This window comes from Octodon degus, unplaced genomic scaffold (assembly GCF_000260255.1).
Source record: "Octodon degus isolate 3935 unplaced genomic scaffold, OctDeg1.0 scaffold00008, whole genome shotgun sequence".
NCBI classification, from domain to species: Eukaryota; Metazoa; Chordata; class Mammalia; order Rodentia; family Octodontidae; genus Octodon; species Octodon degus.
In genome coordinates, this window is record NW_004524584.1 from 15,892,435 (window position 1) to 15,909,812 (window position 17,378).

The following is a 17,378-nucleotide window of genomic DNA, read 5'->3' on the forward strand; positions in this document are numbered from 1 at the left end:
CTCCCTGCCTGCCCTGGCTCATTATCTGCTGCTGTCAATGATGTTCTGTCCCATGCATTTGGAAACCTTCCTGTCTCATCTCTCTCGGGTCCCCTGGGAGTCTGACATACTCAAGTTCATTAGACACCCACCAATAAAGTAACAAGGTGAACATTTTCTAGAATATGTTCTAGAAACATATTGGAACTCCTACATGGCCCATCTGTGACCTGTCAGCACCTCTTATGTATTCCGGTCAGCAGAGGAAGCTGTGAGGGGCTGGCCTCCTGCCTAAGCCAGGCAGCTGTTCAAGTTGAACCACTACCCCACAGAGGGCTCAAGTGCATCTGATCCCTGCACAATAGCCACACCAGGAGAACAGGCTGTCCTTGGCGGCAGCAGGGACAGGCACCAGGTTTCCTGGAGCTCTTGGCCATGGGCAGTCAAACTGATGGCTAAATAAATGGCCTGATCCTTCATGACCCCCCCCCCCACCTGGGTATGATTCCTGGACTGGTTTGGGGCTGGCAAGCACCCTAACCGGTGGTAAGTAGGGTAATGACCCCCAAAGATGCCCACATCCTCATCCCCCCAAACCTGTGACTTTGTGGCAGAAGGGACTTTGCAGATGTGATTAAGAATTCAGAGATGAAATTCCTAATTACCTGGATTTTTTTGGTAAACATGGTGTAATCACTGAGGGTCTTTATAAGAAGCAGGCCAGCATGTTGGAGCAAAAGAAGGCGTGGTAATGGGAGTGAGGTCAAAGTGATGTGGTTCCTGGAGGAAGGGGCTCAGAGCCAAGGAATGCAGACAGCCTCTAGAGCCCTGAAAGAATGTGACCCTGTGGACACCTTGATTTAAGCCCGGTGCAACTGATTCTGGATTTCCAACCTCTCAAACTGTAAGAGGATAAATTTTTGATGTTTCAAGTCACTGAATTTGTGGTAAGATATTACAGCAGCTATAGAAAACTAATACAGATTTTTGGCATGCAAAGAAGAGTGCTGCTGTAAACACCTAAAAATAGAAGTAGGTAGCTTTGGAATTGGAAACTGGAAATGGCCAGAGGCTAGAAGAATTTTGAGAAGCATGTTTTATTTATTTATTTAATTTTTTGCAGAACCGGAGATTGAACTCAGGCCTTTATGCTTGCCAGGAAAGCACTTATTCTATTGAGCTATCTCCCTGGCCCCTGAGAAGCATGTTTTGAAATGCACTGCCCGGAGCACCTCTCCTCTGAGAGATGGCATGGCCATGGTGGAGGGATGGAGCACCCTCCTTACACTGCCAGCCTGAACTGCTCCAGCCCTGTATCCTCCTGTCATTGCTTGGAGAGAGCTGGCATTTCCTCAGAGTGAGAGAACTGGGAGGTGAGCAAGGTTTCTGAAGAACCTTTCAACATCTTGGCCTTGTAAACAGGAATCTGACATAGAGTACAAGAGTTCTTTATTTTTTTGGTGTTTTAGGAAAGGGTCTATAGGGTGTTCAGGCTCTCACTACTAGGTCAGACTTGTAGTGATCCACCTGTTTTCAGCCTCCCAATGGCTGGGATTACAGGCATGTGTCACCTCACCCAGTCTCAATTGCTGTCTCAGCACAGCAGGCCCAGGGATCGAACTTCGGGCTTTAATCCACTGAGCTATTTGACCGGCCCCTCCAAAAGTTCTTTAAAAATCCCAGGAAGCTCTTTTCTTATACTCCCAATAGTCATAGCCTTTCTGCTTGTTTTTGCTGTGTGTGTGTGTGTGTGTGTGTGTGTGTGTATTTCTTGAACTTGAGCCCAGTCTTTTTTTCCCCTCCTCTTCCTCTTTCCTCCGCTTCCTTTTTTTCTTCTTCCTCCTCTTCCTCTCTTTCTCCTCTTCTTTCTTCTCCATCTTTTTGAGACAGGGTCTCACTATGCAGTTCAGGCTGGCCTTGAGCTCACTTTGTAGCCCAGGCTGGTCTTGAACTGGCAAGGATCCTCCTGCCTCAGCCTCCAGAGTGCTGGGATTACAGGCATGCTCCACCAGGCCTGGCTTGAACCCGGTTTTTTTTTTTTTTTTTTTTTTTTGGAACTGGGGATTGAACTCTGCCCTTGCGCTTGCCAGGGAAGCGCTTATTCTCCTGAGCCATCTCCCCGGCCCCCTGGACCCAGTTTTGAGCATGCTACATAAATGCTTTTCCACTGAGCTACATCCTTAGCCACCTGGTGTTTCTGTGAAAGGCTGAATGACTGAATTTACAGTTGACAGAATGGAAGAGGCACGAGAAGCCCACCTTGGCCATCTTGGGAGTTCTGACCTGGAACTGACCTGCACCCAGTGCCAGCTGAGACAGCTCAGAGATGCTGGCCCACTGGGAGCCTGATCTGGCCTGGCTGGGTGGGGACTAGAGGCTCTGACTCCCAGGTGTCTACCAGGAATTCTGTTTCATAGTAAGGGATGCCACCTCATTGTCCCCTGCTCTACTGGGGCTGCAGTGTTCTGAGGCATGTGTCTAGAAGAATGGAGAGGTCAGATGTCCCACCCTCTGAGCTTAGGTTGCAAATATATTGTTGGGGTTTGAAGTACCCACAGAGATCCCTGTGCTACAGGTAATGAAACTGAGGTTCAGCAGGACAAGGGCTTGAGCTGAGGTCCTCTCACGCACTAGCCTTTCCTTCAACTGAAGACCCCATCTTGCTTTCCAGGAATATTCCTGCCTTTCAGAAGACAAATTCCTGTGCTTTCCTGGAATTCAGTGTGAGGCTGATTACTGCGAGTATACAGAGTACATCTGCCCTGGTGCTACCTGAACCATACTTGCCCTTGGACCTTGCAGCTGGAGGAAGGATCCAGGCAGCCTCTTGGCCCTCTTACACTTCTTGCTCTGTAGAGCTTAGTGCTGAGTGTACCTGGGCTTTTGGGCCCTCTTAGCAGAAGCAGGTTTCAGGGCTGTCCCCAAAGGTTTCTACAGCTGTCCCATGAGCTGTCTCCTGAAACATAATAAGGACCGGGCCAGAACCTTAGTCTTGCAGAACCTTAGTCTTGCAGGCTCTTCTGTGGCAGGCTTCAAGGAAACCTTAAGCAGAGGGCTGTAAAATAGGGAGCTTGAGTGGTACACCCTGGACCAAGAACATCTGGGATTACCCCACTACACCCTCCTGATATCCTATAAGGTTGATTGGTCCTAGTCCTCTGGCAGCTAGACCAGAGGGGACTGAATGGCTCACCAAGGCTACCTGCAGCCCAGGGTTTCAGCTCTTAGTGGACCCCAGCAGCTTATTGTAGTGTCCTAGGGCTGACAGTGGGCTTCCAGATAACTGGAAAAGTGGCAAATCAAAAAGTATCAGATCTTGGGCAAGCTTCCTTTTTACCATCCCTGGGTGTCTACATCAAAAGGGTCAGGTAACGCCCCAGGGGCTGGAGGAGGAGGGCAGTGGAGTGGCTGCTACTGAAACGAGGCTCTCCTGTGCTCTGGATGTGGAGTAGGACTATGGGACATCCTGATTCCGGTTTTCAACTGATGAGGGAGTGAGGAAGGTGAGTCACCATCTCTGTGGGACCACAGATAGCCGCTGTGTCAGGGGAAGTGTTTTAGGTCCCCAGCCTGAGAGGAGAATGTCCTCAAAAGTCTGTTGTAGGCACTCCATAACTCAGGACTGGTCACAGTGCCCACTGCTGCCCGCACTGAAATTCCTCATTCTGTCCAGCCTTCCTGGCCCAGCCCTCTTAAGCTATGGAGCTTGGTCTTCCAAACCAGTTTTCCTGTGGAATTAAAACGTGTTTCTCAAAAGGTAAAAGTATCTTAGCAGCATAAACATACTTTACCAGTTGAAATTCTTTCTTAACATCAGTGAACACATATTTGAAGTAGGGGCTGAGATGAGAGTTACAGTCTTACGTCGGCCTGAGTGTCCAGTTTGTTTCAGTTTGATTTGGGGTAGCACAGGACTAAGGGCCCTAACTCACATATGTGTGCTTCTCCAGCCCATCCGGGTCTCCTGTTGGCAGGGGTGGCAGGAAGCTTTACTGTAAGCTTATTCAACAAAACTGTCCTCTGTCACAATTTGATGCTGTTCCTATTTGAGTCTCTGGGTTTTTCTAAATTTTTTCAATAGTTAAAAAAAAAAATAAAAGGAAGGGAAAGAGAAAAGGAGAAGAAGAAGAAAGAACTCCTGTGCGGCCGGGCACCTGGGAATGCTGATGCACCCACATAACCACTCCCTCTCAGATTCTGCCCTGACTATTCCAAGCTCTCCATGGGCCTGGAGGCTCCCAGCACCTCCTCCCCCACAGCGTCTGTCACACCAACTGAATCAGGGATATGCTTCTGAAAAGTCCAGGAGTGCACAACCTCCACCTGCCTCTTACCATGCACTCACTCCTGGGTATGGGACAGGGAAGAGTCCCAAACAGTAGACATGGGCTAGGGGTTTCCCCAAGCTATTGGTGTTGCTTCTGAGATGGAAGGGTGGGGACCCCAGTGCTCCTAATAGCCTGCACTTTCTTTGTTCTGGGTACCTTCAGTTCTGAGAACTTTGCTTAGGAAAGAAATGAGAAGCAAAACCCCTTAAGGCCCCAGCATCACACATTCCCCCCAACCTCCCTCATCTGTCTTCCTTCCGCTGAGTCACAGCTGAGAACTCAGCACTTCAGTCTCCCTTAGGGCCACAGGGAGGGGCAGAATTTGGGGTCATCTAAGGACACAGCATCTAGGACAAGTCTTCCTTTCCAGCTAGTATCCTCTGCAGGGGAACTTGAAGTTGCTGAGGGCTGTGACTGCTTCTCGAAGCCTAGGGACTAAGGGCCACTTCTGTTCCATCTCCCCTCCTATCCCTAGGCCCATTGTTCACCTACAATCATCTATTGAGCACAAATGCTAATCCAGCCCAGGCAGGTAGGATGGCTTAGGTGAGGCCTTGCCCTTGGGAAACTCATGAACTTGGACATAGATTGCTCTTGGCAGTCCCTAATCAGTGGCTAGGTCTTTGGGAATCCTTTGGTCTGAGATGAAGAGACATGGGGCATGTTAGCCTCTGAGGCCACATCACATGTGCACATCAGAGATACCTACATGCCTTTATATAGGCACCTACTCATAAGGCATGTGCATGGTGTGAGACTTGAACACTGGCCCTATCTGATTCCAGGGGCCCCTGAAAACCAGGTCAGGAGAGCGGAGGAAGGAGGAGGAGGAAGAGCGCTCTATCTTATGCTCAATAACTGTGAGTCACAGGAACCCACAGAAGTGCAAGCACCATACCTTCATTTCATAGAAAAGCAAGCTGAACTCCAGAGGGGGCCCATGACTGACTTAGTGTCACAAATGAAATTGGGGCAGGTCTGAGAAGGGGGTGAGTGTCATACCAACATATTCGGCCTTGTACTTGGAGCTTAACATCTCCTGAAGATCTTGGCATCCCCACCTGCCACTGGGAGGTGAGGCTGGTGATTCTCCTAGAAAACCCACCAAAGGATCAATCAAGGGTGCTCCTAAGCCTCAGTGACCACTCCCACAGGACTTCCCACACACTAGAAATACCTGAACCCTCACTGCTCTAGGCTTGGAGTGGGGCATCTTTGAGCCTAGGGTGGCTAGAGACACACTCAGACCAGACCAGTCCTTCAGACTCTGCCAGGCACACAGAAGTGGGCCCTGCAGCCTCTGTTCGAGTTATCGCCAATCTTCAGGGCCTTACTTCCCAGGGCAGAGGAGGTTTCTGGCTGTTGGAAAAGGCCCAGAGCCGGTGCTTAAGCCAGGTGAGCTCTGAGGTTGCTGTTTCTCCACACCCTGCGCACCCTCCAGCTGGGCCAGTTCTGCAGGTGAGGATAGCAGGTCAAGGGAGAGAACCCTTAGGGTTGGTAAATGCTGCCCCGCACCAAAGAGTCCCAGACAGCTCTGCTCCTTTTAGTGCTCTTCCACTCAATCCTGGGGAGAAGCAGAGAAAACACCTTTTATCCCTGAGGCTCTGAGCCCTCACAGTTCTACCTCCAAGCCCCACCCCTGCCCAGGCTGTATGTGGACATCCCAACCAGGGCTATAGCTAATGCTCCTGCCCCTGCCCTTGCCATCTCAGAGGGTGGACACGGCCAATCGTACTCTGGGACAGCTAGCTTTTGTCCAGCTAGTAGTGCCAAAGGGCCAGGTTAGGGAAAGAATTTGGGCTTTCTCAGTGTATTTGGCTCAGGAACTTTGCAGATTTGGTGGGTTAAACTCACAGGTGAGAGGAAGGTGGCTTTCACATTCCCAGCTCACCTCCTGCCTTGGCTATGCCAGGCCCTGCTTTACTAGTCTCTGATGTTTGACTGTCTTTATGACTGTCTTTATTCAGGCATTGACTGGCTAGTTCTTGATGGTACATGGACAAGCTGTTGATCTGTGTGGCTTTGTAGTGTAACAGGCCACCTTTTAGATTTCCCTTGCAAGATTTGCTAGTCATGGCTTCTCCAGAATCTCTGACATTGGTATGTTAGCACTGAAAGACTGACAAATTTGTCTTTTTCTAATACTTATAGTTCTTAGCGATTTTTTTCTGTAGTTTTACTAAGGTACTCACTGTAATACTGTTTACTTTCTCCTTTACATGGGGGTTCTTCTACCATCTCCCTATCAAGTATACCTACTATCGATTTTCCATATACAGATCTTCTCTAGATAAAGATGGTTTGGCCTAATTCTGGGCCTCAGGATTTTGTTTATTTTTTGGAACTTATTTACTTGTATCTTTCATTCATGAACATTTGTTCATTGTCAGGCCTACATTCTGTAGAATTGATGGCAGGTTGTGGTGGCGCATGCCTATAATCTCAACACTCAGGTGGCTAGGCAGGAAGACTGCCATGAGTTTGAGGCCAGCCTGGGCTACATAGTGAGACCCTGTCTCAAAAGCCAGAGTGAAATAAAATAATAACAAAATGCTGGGGTGTGAAAGAAAAATTAACAGCTCCTGGCCATAAGGAAATTCTGGTTTAGTGGAGGAGAGAGGTGAGGAAGTAAGATTGTAACAGCTTTGGCTTGTCAGGGAGGCATTTAATCACCTTTGTGGATACCAGACTGGCACTGGGATGGTCAGTATTTCACAAGGGGCCTGCTTATGTGGAGCAGCTTGGTGGGGTTGAGGGAGTGCACATCTCCCACACAAAGCTTCCACACAGAAGTTGCAGTAACAGGTGAGGCTTTGTCTGATGTAGAAACCATATTGGTAGCTAGAAGTGCCAAGGAGCTCTCTCCCTAAGCCAACAAGGAGGAGAGTAGGTGGCTATGTGCTCTGGCTTCCTTCCCCACGGTGAGGTGTGCTTTATAGCGTCTTGCCTTGGAGGACTGAACCCCAGGCGCTTGTAGAGGGAATAAACTCATTGACACACCTGCTTTCGCTTCCCTTCTTTTCCTGTCTCACTTCCTCTGCCCTTTGTGTTAGTTGTAAAGGCTGAGGCCAGAAGTGATGGCACACTCACGCGTAATCCCAGCTACTCAGGAGGCCAAGGCAGAAAGATTGCAAGTTCAAGCCCAGCGTGGGCAATTTAAAGAGATCCTGTCTCAAAAACTAAATTTAACAAAAGGTCTAGGGGTATAGCTCAGTGTTAGAGCACTTACTTAGTGTGTGTGAGTTGTGTGACACTCTGGGTTTGATCCCTGTATTTCCTCCAAACCCTACCCCCCAAAAAAAAGATTTGGGAAAGCTCTGATTTTTATCTGTCTAATAAACTAATAGGTTAGCCTATCAAAACTCACAGTTGTTGGAGGAACCACAAAAGTCCTGGTTTAGAAGCAAAGTACAGATTCTTGTATTGTCTAAGGCTGTTAGCTATAATAATCATCCTGTGTGCCCTTGCAGGGCACAAGGGCAGTCAGTCCCTCTGTTGGCGTGTGCAGAAATGAGGAAGAACTGTGGAGGAGTCCCCTAGCACCCTCTGGGACTTAGCATCACCAGTTGAAATGCGATTTGCATTTGGATCTTTGTCATGGTGTCTGCTTCTAGAAAGCTCCCCAAATGGGAGACAACACTAAATGGGCATTTATAGACTTCTGAGGTGAATCTCCTTCCTGTCCTGCAAATAATGCCAGGGAGCTATGCCTGCTGGGGAGGAACTCTAGAATCTCTGTCTCTCTGTCTGTCTCTGTCTCTGTCTCTGTCTCCATCTCTCTATCTCCGTCTGTCTGTCTCTCTCTCTGTCTCTGTCTGTCTGTCTGTCTGTCTGTCTGTCTGTCTGTCTGTCTCTCATTTGAACACAGGCCCTTCACACTGAGCTACATCCCCAGCCCTACTGATTGATTATATTGAGCACAAAGCCTAGGGCCTTTGCACTGCACTATATCTCCAGCCTTTTTTATTATTATTTTGACACAAGGTCTCATTAAATTGCCAAGACTGGGCACAAATTTGCAATCCTCCTGCCTCAGCATTCCAGAGTTCTGTCCCCTACCACACCTGCCAAGTGTCTTGTTCTTAACATAAATATTCAATATCTAAGAAGTCATTGTGGCCCATGTAAGGTAGATGTTGGACTTTTTTTCTTCAAAATTATTCTCATATTATTTGCTGGAAATTGTTACCACCTTCTAATCTTCACGGTCATGTTATCTAAAGTATATCACAAACATGTGAAGGTTCTATTTTCGACACATTTACCAAAGAAGACATGGGTGTCACCTTCACTGGGGACTTGACACCTTGCTGGCACAATGTGAGACAAACTCAAATGCCCACCCTCAGGATAACATCGTTCAGGTCATGGAATATGCAAGTAGCTTATGCTATTGCTGACCGCAGATTAGACACCACTTTAACCTTCACTTGGAATATGACAATGGACTGAGAAGATTTGTATGAAAATGTTTATTATACTTTAAAAGTTCTGGGCTAGGGGCTGGGGAGATGGCTCAGGGGAATAAGTGCTTCCCTGGCAAGTGCAAGGGCCTGAGTTCAATTCCTGGTTCTGCCAAATAAATAAATAAATAAATAAATAAATAAATAAATAAATGTTCTGGGCTAGAGGGGTAGCTCAGTGGTAGAACACTTGCCAGGCAGTATGCAAAACAAGATTTGATCTCCAGCACTGTGAAAAATCAAAATCAATAAACTTTTTTTTTTTCTTTTTTGCAGTACTAGGGATTGAACTCAGGACCTTGTGCTTGCCAGGCAGGCGCTTATGCTGCTAAGCTATATCCCCAGTGAAATCAAGTAATTTAAAGTTAAGTGGGCTGGGGAGATAGCTTGGCGGTCTATGCACTTGCCTGGCAAGCTCAAGGACCCGGATTCAATCCCTGGTACTGCAAGCTATGCTGGCCCCAGACGCACCATGTGGGCTACTGAAAATGGGTGCAGTGGCATACACCTATAATCCCAGCACTGGGGAGGCTGAGAAAGGAGGATCCCTATAAGTCTGAGTTACATAGCAAGACCCTGTACCAAATGAATAAATAAATTATATCTATATCTATATGTATTTAAAAAGTTAAGTAAAATGAAGGCCAAGTATGGTGGCACATGCCTCCACTACTCAGGAGGCTGACACAGCCAGATTACCTTGAGGCCAGCATTGGGTATAGTGAGTTCAAGGCCAGACAACTACATAATAGGTATCCTGTTTCAAAAAACTGTTGGGACCAGCTGACGCTGGAAAGTAATTATGCGTGCAGGACAAAGCCCACTCAAGAACATGAGCTCCTCAAAGCAAGCAAACAAGCTGTTGCAACTTGCTAAATGATTGCTGGGTAAAGAGGCTAAAATTAATATCAACCTCTCAAGAGTATAATTAAACACAGCCATTCTTGGATAGTTCCTCTCCTTGGCTTAGGAGAGAAAGGATCTTCATTTAACTCAGCTATTGTCTCTTTTCTTTCTCTCATTCTCACTGCGGTTCCTACCTGGGGTACACCAAGAGCCCAAGTCCCTACAAAAACAACCCATGGCCAAGCATGGTAGCACATACCTGTAATCCCAACACTCAGGAGGCTGAGGCTGAGGCTCAGGCAGGAGAACTGCTATGAGTTCGAGGCCAGCCTGGGCTATATAAACAAATTCAAGGCCAGCCTGAACTACTTAGTGAGACTGTCTCAAAAACAAAAAACAATGCCCCCAATCCATACCGTTAAGAAAATTTGTTTTAAATAATTTTAATTTAAATTTATTATGACATTAATTTATTATGACATGTAGTTTATTTCATTTCACTTTTACTAGATAATTTTGAATTTTGTTTATTTTCTGGTCCTGGAGAATCAAACTCAAACCTTATATGCTAGGCAAGCACTCTCTTACTAAGCCATATACCTAGCCTTGTTTTGATTATTTTAATCTTTTAAAAAAATATTTATTTGTACAAGGTCTTGCTATGCAGCTCAGACTCACAGTGATCCTCCTGTCTCAGCCTCCCCAGTGCTGGGATTACAGGCATGTGCCACCATGCCAGGTTTTGGTGGCTGGCATGGCATTTGGTACTAGGGGATCAAACCCAGGTCCTTGAGCTTGCCAGGCAGATGCTTAGACCATGTGCAATCTCCCCAGCCCTATTTTAGTTATTTAAAAAAGAACTTTTTGAGCAAGATATGGTGGGATAGACCTGTAATTCCAGCTACTTGGAAGTATGAGAGTAGTAAGACTCTGTCTCTAAAAAGGGAACTGAGGTAGTTTAGTAGAAAAGCATGCAAGGTGCCGTTTTTGATCCCTGCCACTGCAAAAATAAACACATAAAAGAAAAAAACAAAACAAACATATTGGGAACAATTTTAAACACATTTTTAAATGTTTTATTTACTCTAACCTATTTTTATGCTTTTTGAATATGGTATATTATTTTAATTTTGTAAATCATTACTGCCAAGAAAACAGTAATTATGCAAACATTTTAATTATAACAATATAATTATTTTATTGGAATAAAGGCAAGAATAATTAGTATTACAGAATTCAAAATAACTTCTGAGTGAGGCATGTCTTTATTCTCTTACTTAAATCTCAGGCCCATCACTGATTGCCCAGATTGCCCAGAAGTGAGCAGTGACATTAAATTCATTCATCTTTGATATCTACTGACTTTCAGGCATATGAAAACCATATATGGACAGAGTCTAGTGGTATGTAGTTTATGATTTTCCAATATTTATATTCTGGTCTGAGGACTTAAATTTGTCCTCTTTCCTGCACCACAAACATCAGGGCTTGTGCTTCAGGGGAATGAAAAGCAGACATGGCCTCAGGTACTTCTTCTTGCAAAAGGAGCCAGAGAAAGTGTTCATGGTGTGGTGGAGCTGGAGGGCTGGAAGGGGACCCAGAGAGGAGATCCCAAGGACAAAAAAAAAAAAAAAAAAAATCAAACTATAATATATTCCTTGTAATAATTCCATAAGGTAAGTAATAACATTATCCCTTCAGAGGGCTAAACTGAGTTTCAAAGGTCATGGCTTGTTCATGATAAAGGTAACCTAGCTCTGGAATGGTCAGTAACTGTGATCCAGGCTCTGTGAGCCCCAGGTCAACAGTATCTGATGGGGTCAGGCACCAGGGGCTCTAGGAAATGAAGCGTTTCTCTTCCTACCAGCACCTCACGTGGCCTCAAAAGACTGCATGCTTCAAAGCACAAGCGCAACGATGAACTTTCCTTGGGCCACCTCTGCTTGGGCCACCTTTGAAGGTTGGAGGTCCACAGCCCCAAAGCCCCCTGCTAGGCCCCACTTCATGACCATCCTGGGCCCTGATGCAGCCTTTCCATCCCAATACTGGTCCCAAGAGAATGCTACCAGTTTCTTCTCTGTCACATGGGGTGTGAGGGTGGGTAGCAGCCTTGGATCTGTGCTCTGTGAGCCAAGGAATGACCTAAGGACATGAGTGGAGAGGCCAGTCCCTGCCTGCCATGCTGGGTTCTCCATTCTGAAGGTAAATAGGTCTGAAGTGGTTAAAAAGCTGTGGGACACACCTCAGTCAGAGAAGGGACCCTTACTTCTCTCTATGCTGACTGTAACCTGCAACCTAGTCTGTTGGCCAGACTTTAGGGTTCCTGCTCTGATGGGAACACCTGGGGTCCTGTGATGGTAACACGCATGTACACCCTTTTAGTGCAGCCAATCCCCAACCCAGGCCCATGGCTGGGTCATACCCTCCACAATTTTCCCAGGAGATAGGGCTGGGACTGGTGCCTACCCACCTGTAACCACTCTTCTCTGTTCTCCAATGTGGCAATCAAGGCTCCAGTTTCAAGGCTGAGCAATTGGGTGATGAACCCAGGAGTATGCTGGGTGGCTTGATGCTGAAGCTGAGGCCTATACTCCTGCTAGGGGATGGGACCCTGAAGGCAAGGACAAAGCTGGTATGAAGGAGTCTCAGGAGCCTGAGGCTGCCAGCCTCCCAGCAAGAGGGGCTGGGTGAGCAGGGCCCAGCATGCTGGCCCCGCCTTGGCCCCTACCTGCTAATCCTTGGCCCATCAACCCTGCTGCTCACTGCCCATAGTATGTTATGCCTAACATCCCCCTTTCACCTATGTTCCTACACCCACAGTTGCCTACAGACACATGTGCCCCATTTTCACCTACCCACACTAGGTTTCTGGTTTTCTACTAGGTCTCAAGCTGTACATTAGCACCACACAGGCCTATGTTAGGTCCAGGCCCTCCCTGTAGGAGCCCTTAGAGTGGCCCAGCAACTCCAGCCCTAAGAGAGGGAGCCTGAGGAGGCAGTTGCAGTCACGGAGGGCTTCCTGGAGGTGAGCACCCGAGCTGAGGCCTCAGCACCCTACTCCCCCACCATAGTCACTGGTTGTCCTCAGAGTCTCTCTCCCCAGAATGCAAGCAGATTCCAGGAAGCGTCCCCTCGCCTGCCAACGCTGGTTCCAAGAACTGCAGCTCCTGGCAGCATTTGCTCAGGATTCTTTCCTAGAACCTAGGCCTTGCCCCTCCCAGGCTGCCGGGGTCTAATAGGCTGGGGTAGGGGCAGGGGTGGGGCTCAGAATGGGCTTCTGTAGGGAAGGCATTTTGTGGACCAGAAGCTAGGATGTGGGCCCAGGCTGTTGGCCAGGAGGGGTGACCACAGGGAGGCTGGAGACAGATCAGTGAAGTGAAGGTGCCTTAATCCCAATCAGCCATGGGGACAGGTCCACGTGCTCTCTCTCCACAAAAAGGCAAGTCACTTCCTGACCCAGAAATTCCCCAAGCTTGCTGCTTTCTACCCTCCACCTCCCCACACCACTAGCCCAGTACCTAGGGGTCTCATCCCATGCAAAACTGGCCCAGATCCCACCCTGGCCTCAGAGCAGGCTTTCATCAGATATCCTCTAAAGGGATATGCCAGGGGACAGTGGAAGGTTTTAAACAGGGAAGAGGTATGGGACAGTCAGGTCAGGATTAAAGCCATTGGACAGGCATGACACCTACATCATTAATCCTATTATAATTTTATTTCACCTGCTTACAACTGAGTAGATCATATCACTTCACACCCTCCAGCAAGGTGGGCTGGGTCATGGAAGTGACAGACTCAAGTGGGTGGGCAAGGACAAGGCCCAAATTCCATCAAGGTCACCAGCCCTCCCCTCTGGGATGTGTCCTCCACCCCACCACCTCTGAGCTGGCACCAGGCCTGCCCACCCGCTGGGACCTGTCAGATCATGTTGAGCAACTAAGTTCCTGAGAAGCATTGAAGGCTGTTTGGTTTAAAATTAACTCCCCCGCTCTCCCTCCTGTCACCCTCCTCCGAGTTCTTGGAAGAGGCACTCTGTTCTTCCTGGGAAGAGGCCTCCAGCCACAGCTGCTGTAACTCTTTTCTGGAGAAAACACCTCACCAGGGTGGGGGCAGGGTGTTCATGGAAGGCCTTCTCTGCCTTCCCCCAGGCACCCCGAGGTTACCTGCTGAGACACACAGGCACCCTCAGGCCAGGTTAACAGTGGGCTTAGTCACAGAGGCCACTCCTGTTGCTCACTTCCTGCCCACTGCCCTGGGAGCTCACCTCTTTCTGAATAAGCCTTCACTTCCCTGGAGTGTCCCACTAAATTTTGAGGAGAAAGTTTCCTGAGGACCTAATAACCTGGCAGTTCCTGAAGGAGCTAAGAAAAAACAAAGGAATGCTGACCAAGTGGAAAGGTCAACACACGCAGCGCAGCGCTGTGATGTGCTTAGAGGTGGGGCTGGTGGGGGCAGGGAAAGTGGAGCACTTGGGGCAGGGGACAGGATGGGGGCTGAGAGCCACTGAGAATACAGCTTTACCTAACTCAAGAGTCCAGTGAAATACATACCTCTGGGGAAGAAGAAGTCCAGCTCTGGCAATAGGAAGAGTCTGGCTCATTGGTGCTGGAAAGGGTAGAGTCCCTGGAGTGGGATTCTGCCCCTGGAGAGAATTTGCTGGATACTACGCCCTTTTAACCATACCATCACAGCGTCTCTGGTGTCAGTATATTCACCACACTGGGCTGTGAGAATGGAAGGGTCCTGGAAGACTATCTGGAGGAGTTGGGATAGTCCCAAGGTCTTCAGTCTTCAGAGGCTGCCTCGTGCATACTGGGCCCTGCCTGCTTCTACCAGGCTTGTGTCATGAAAATAGTTGTCTTCCCACTGAGGGCATCACTTTGGCCTCCCCCCTCCCTTCCTGTACCTCTGCATCTCCTTGGACTCATGATGAGTTATCAGCTTCCATTTTCTCTACATTTCCCCAAAGCCTGCCAAGCCACTCTTCAGCCATCCCTGGGCTGCGATTTGGCCAGAATCAAACCTCCAGGAGCCTCTTCTGTCTCAGTCTCAGACGTAGCCTGCTGCCCAAGAGTGACTACTGGAGTGATTCCCTGGTTGACTGGCTATGTAGCCCAACTGAATTGGTGAAGGGTGGGGAGCCCACTGGTTGAATTTCTGGCAAAGCTCAAATTTGTTTTAGATTAAAACTGGTCTAACAGGTTGCTGTAAAAGGGCTGCCCAGGTCTACACAGGCTCTGGAGGAACAGGGGCTTTATGAGGTCTGAAAGCAGGGTGCCTTATGCATGGACTCTAGGCCTTCTTGCCTTCTCCATCAGTACTTATTTCAGACTGCAGGCCCCCATGCTCTGGCTCACTGTGGGCCGCCACAGGTGGGAAGGTTTCCATGTGAGAGTGGGGCCAACCCAGCCGTGGTTCTAGCCTTATTCAGACTGTGTCCAGATCTTGGCCTGACAAGATTTGCTTGGTCAGCAGATTATCCTCCTCCACTCCCTTTGAGACACTGTCTTGTTAATCTGATAAATTGTCCAGGTTGGGCTCAAATTTTTTGATCCTCCTACCTAACCTCCCAGAGTGCTGGAATTATTGGTATATGCCACCATACCCAACTTTAAACTGGTCTTGAACTCATGGGCTCAAGCAGTTCTCTCACCTTAGCCTCACAAACGTCCTGATCTCTAGGGGCAGGATGCCATATCTAGTTCAGCTTGTAGACTGAATGCCTGGGCAAGGTGTGGGTTTCCAGTCTTCCAAGTACTATTGGGTCACTTGGTAATGCTGGGCAAATTGCCCTGGCAAGAGGCTGGCCAGTTAAACTTTACTGCTAAGAACACATGGATGGCTCAGCAGCATGTCTATCCCCAAGTCCTTCTATAGGGAGAGCTGTGAGTCTAGGGAAGGCCACCACCCTGGGTCAGTCCCCCAAACTACCTAAGACTTGGTGGAATTCTCCAGGGCCCAAGGCCTAGTCCCTCCCCACTTTGGAAAGGCCTCCAGAGTGTCCCCACCATTCTGCATGCCCTCTGAATCTTATGGGTCCTGAATTTTTACCAAATCAAACCCTGGAGGCAGAGCAGAGCAGTGGTTATACAAACAAGGGCTGGAGTCAGGGTCTGACTCTGCCTTCCATGAGTGGTGTCATCCTAAGCTGCCTGCCTACTATCCCTCTCTGAGCTGTGTCTCAGGCTGTGATAAAGACAATCCGGCCGCGGCGGCGGTTGTGGCCACGGCCGGGGGAAGCGAATGGTTTTACCCAGCGGGTCCCGTGTCGCCTCTCTCCGCCGGCACCGGCGCCGCCGCCAGCCGCTCCACCGCAGCCGTGGCGTTCACGTTCGCGGCCTTCTGCTACATGCTGGCGCTCCTGCTCACCGCCGCGCTCATCTTCTTCGCCATCTGGCACATTATAGCGTTTGATGAATTGAAGACTGATTACAAGAATCCTATAGACCAGTGTAATACCCTGAATCCTCTGGTCCTCCCCAAGTATCTCATCCATGCGTTCTTCTGTGTCGTGTTTCTCTGTGCAGCAGAGTGGCTCACGCTGGGTCTCAGTACTCCCCTCCTGGCGTACCATATTTGGAGGTACACAAGTAGACCGGTGATGAGCGGACCAGGACTCTACAACCCCACTACCATCAGGAACGCACACATCCTAGCATACTGTCAGAAAGAAAGATGGTGCAAGCTAGCTTTTTACCTCCTAGCATTTTTTTACTACCTATATGGCATGATCTATGTTTTGGTGAGCTCTTAGAACAACACATGGAAGAGGTGGTCCGGTTAAATGCATGCAGAAGCCACCGCGCGAAGGGATTCTATTCGGCATGATCCTGTTTCCAAGAGTAGCCTATGGAATCTGATCACTTTCTTTAAAAAAAAAAAATGACTCTTTATTTTTTAAATGTTTCCACATTTTTTGCTTGTGGAAAGACTTTTCATATGTTATACTAGGATAAAGAATCTAAGTGGATTACGTATAAATTAATATAAAATGATTACCTCTGGTGTTAACAGGCGGAACTTGCACTCCTTCAGGAACAGCCATGTCCTTTGAATGAGCGCACTAATTCCTGGCCATCCTTAGTCCACGCGAAGCTTTTGTTGGTAGGAACCTATACGGCTCATTTTGGTTTATTTTTCTGGGGTGCCGGCAATCAAACTCAGGCCTTCACGCTTGGCAGGCAGGCGCTGCGCCCCAAGCTACATCTCTGGCCCCATTTTGGTTTATTGAAATGCCATCTTATTATAAATTAGCTGTCGATAATCAGGTGCTTCTGATGAAGTGAAAATGTGTATCTGACGCATAGGAAACTTGACAGTTTCCTCATTTATTATGTAGATGAGTATATCTGGATACTTTTACAAAAATAAGTGGGATTTTCCCCCTTTGACTTGAATATTCTTCCTGTGTAGTGCATGAATGAGAGATTTTCCTTGTTTCCATCAGAGTAATATACCTGCTTTAATTAAGCATAAGTGGACATGATATAAAAATATATACTGACTTACTTGTGAAGAATGCATTTAAAGCTATTTTAAATGTGTTTTTATTTGTAAGACGTTACTTATTAAGAATCTGGTTATATTATGTTTATTGTTCCAATCTGGTGGGAAACAGTATTCTTAAGACTTTGCAAATACCTTAGATTTTCAAAACTAAATGAGAGGGGCTGGTGAGATGGCTCAGTGGTCTAAAGCACCTACTTAGAACAAGCTTAGCAAAGCACAGGGACCACGGTTCAATCCCCCAGCACCACATGCC

The 17,378-nt window shown here is 47.9% G+C and overlaps 1 protein-coding gene and 1 pseudogene across 1 annotated transcript in view; one reads left to right on the top strand and one right to left on the bottom strand.

Annotated features, from left to right (window-relative positions):
• The window catches only part of CUNH3orf18 (chromosome unknown C3orf18 homolog), a 38,222-nt gene extending 22,408 nt beyond the window's left edge, over window positions 1-15,814 (bottom strand). Inside the window, exon 1 of the mRNA XM_023706254.1 lies at window positions 14,523-15,814. The gene's annotated coding sequence lies outside the window, so the exon portion shown is untranslated. The remainder of the gene's footprint in view (window positions 1-14,522) is intronic.
• Window positions 15,468-16,807, top strand: LOC101590128 (annotated as a pseudogene).
• The last annotated feature ends 571 nt before the right edge of the window (window positions 16,808-17,378 follow it).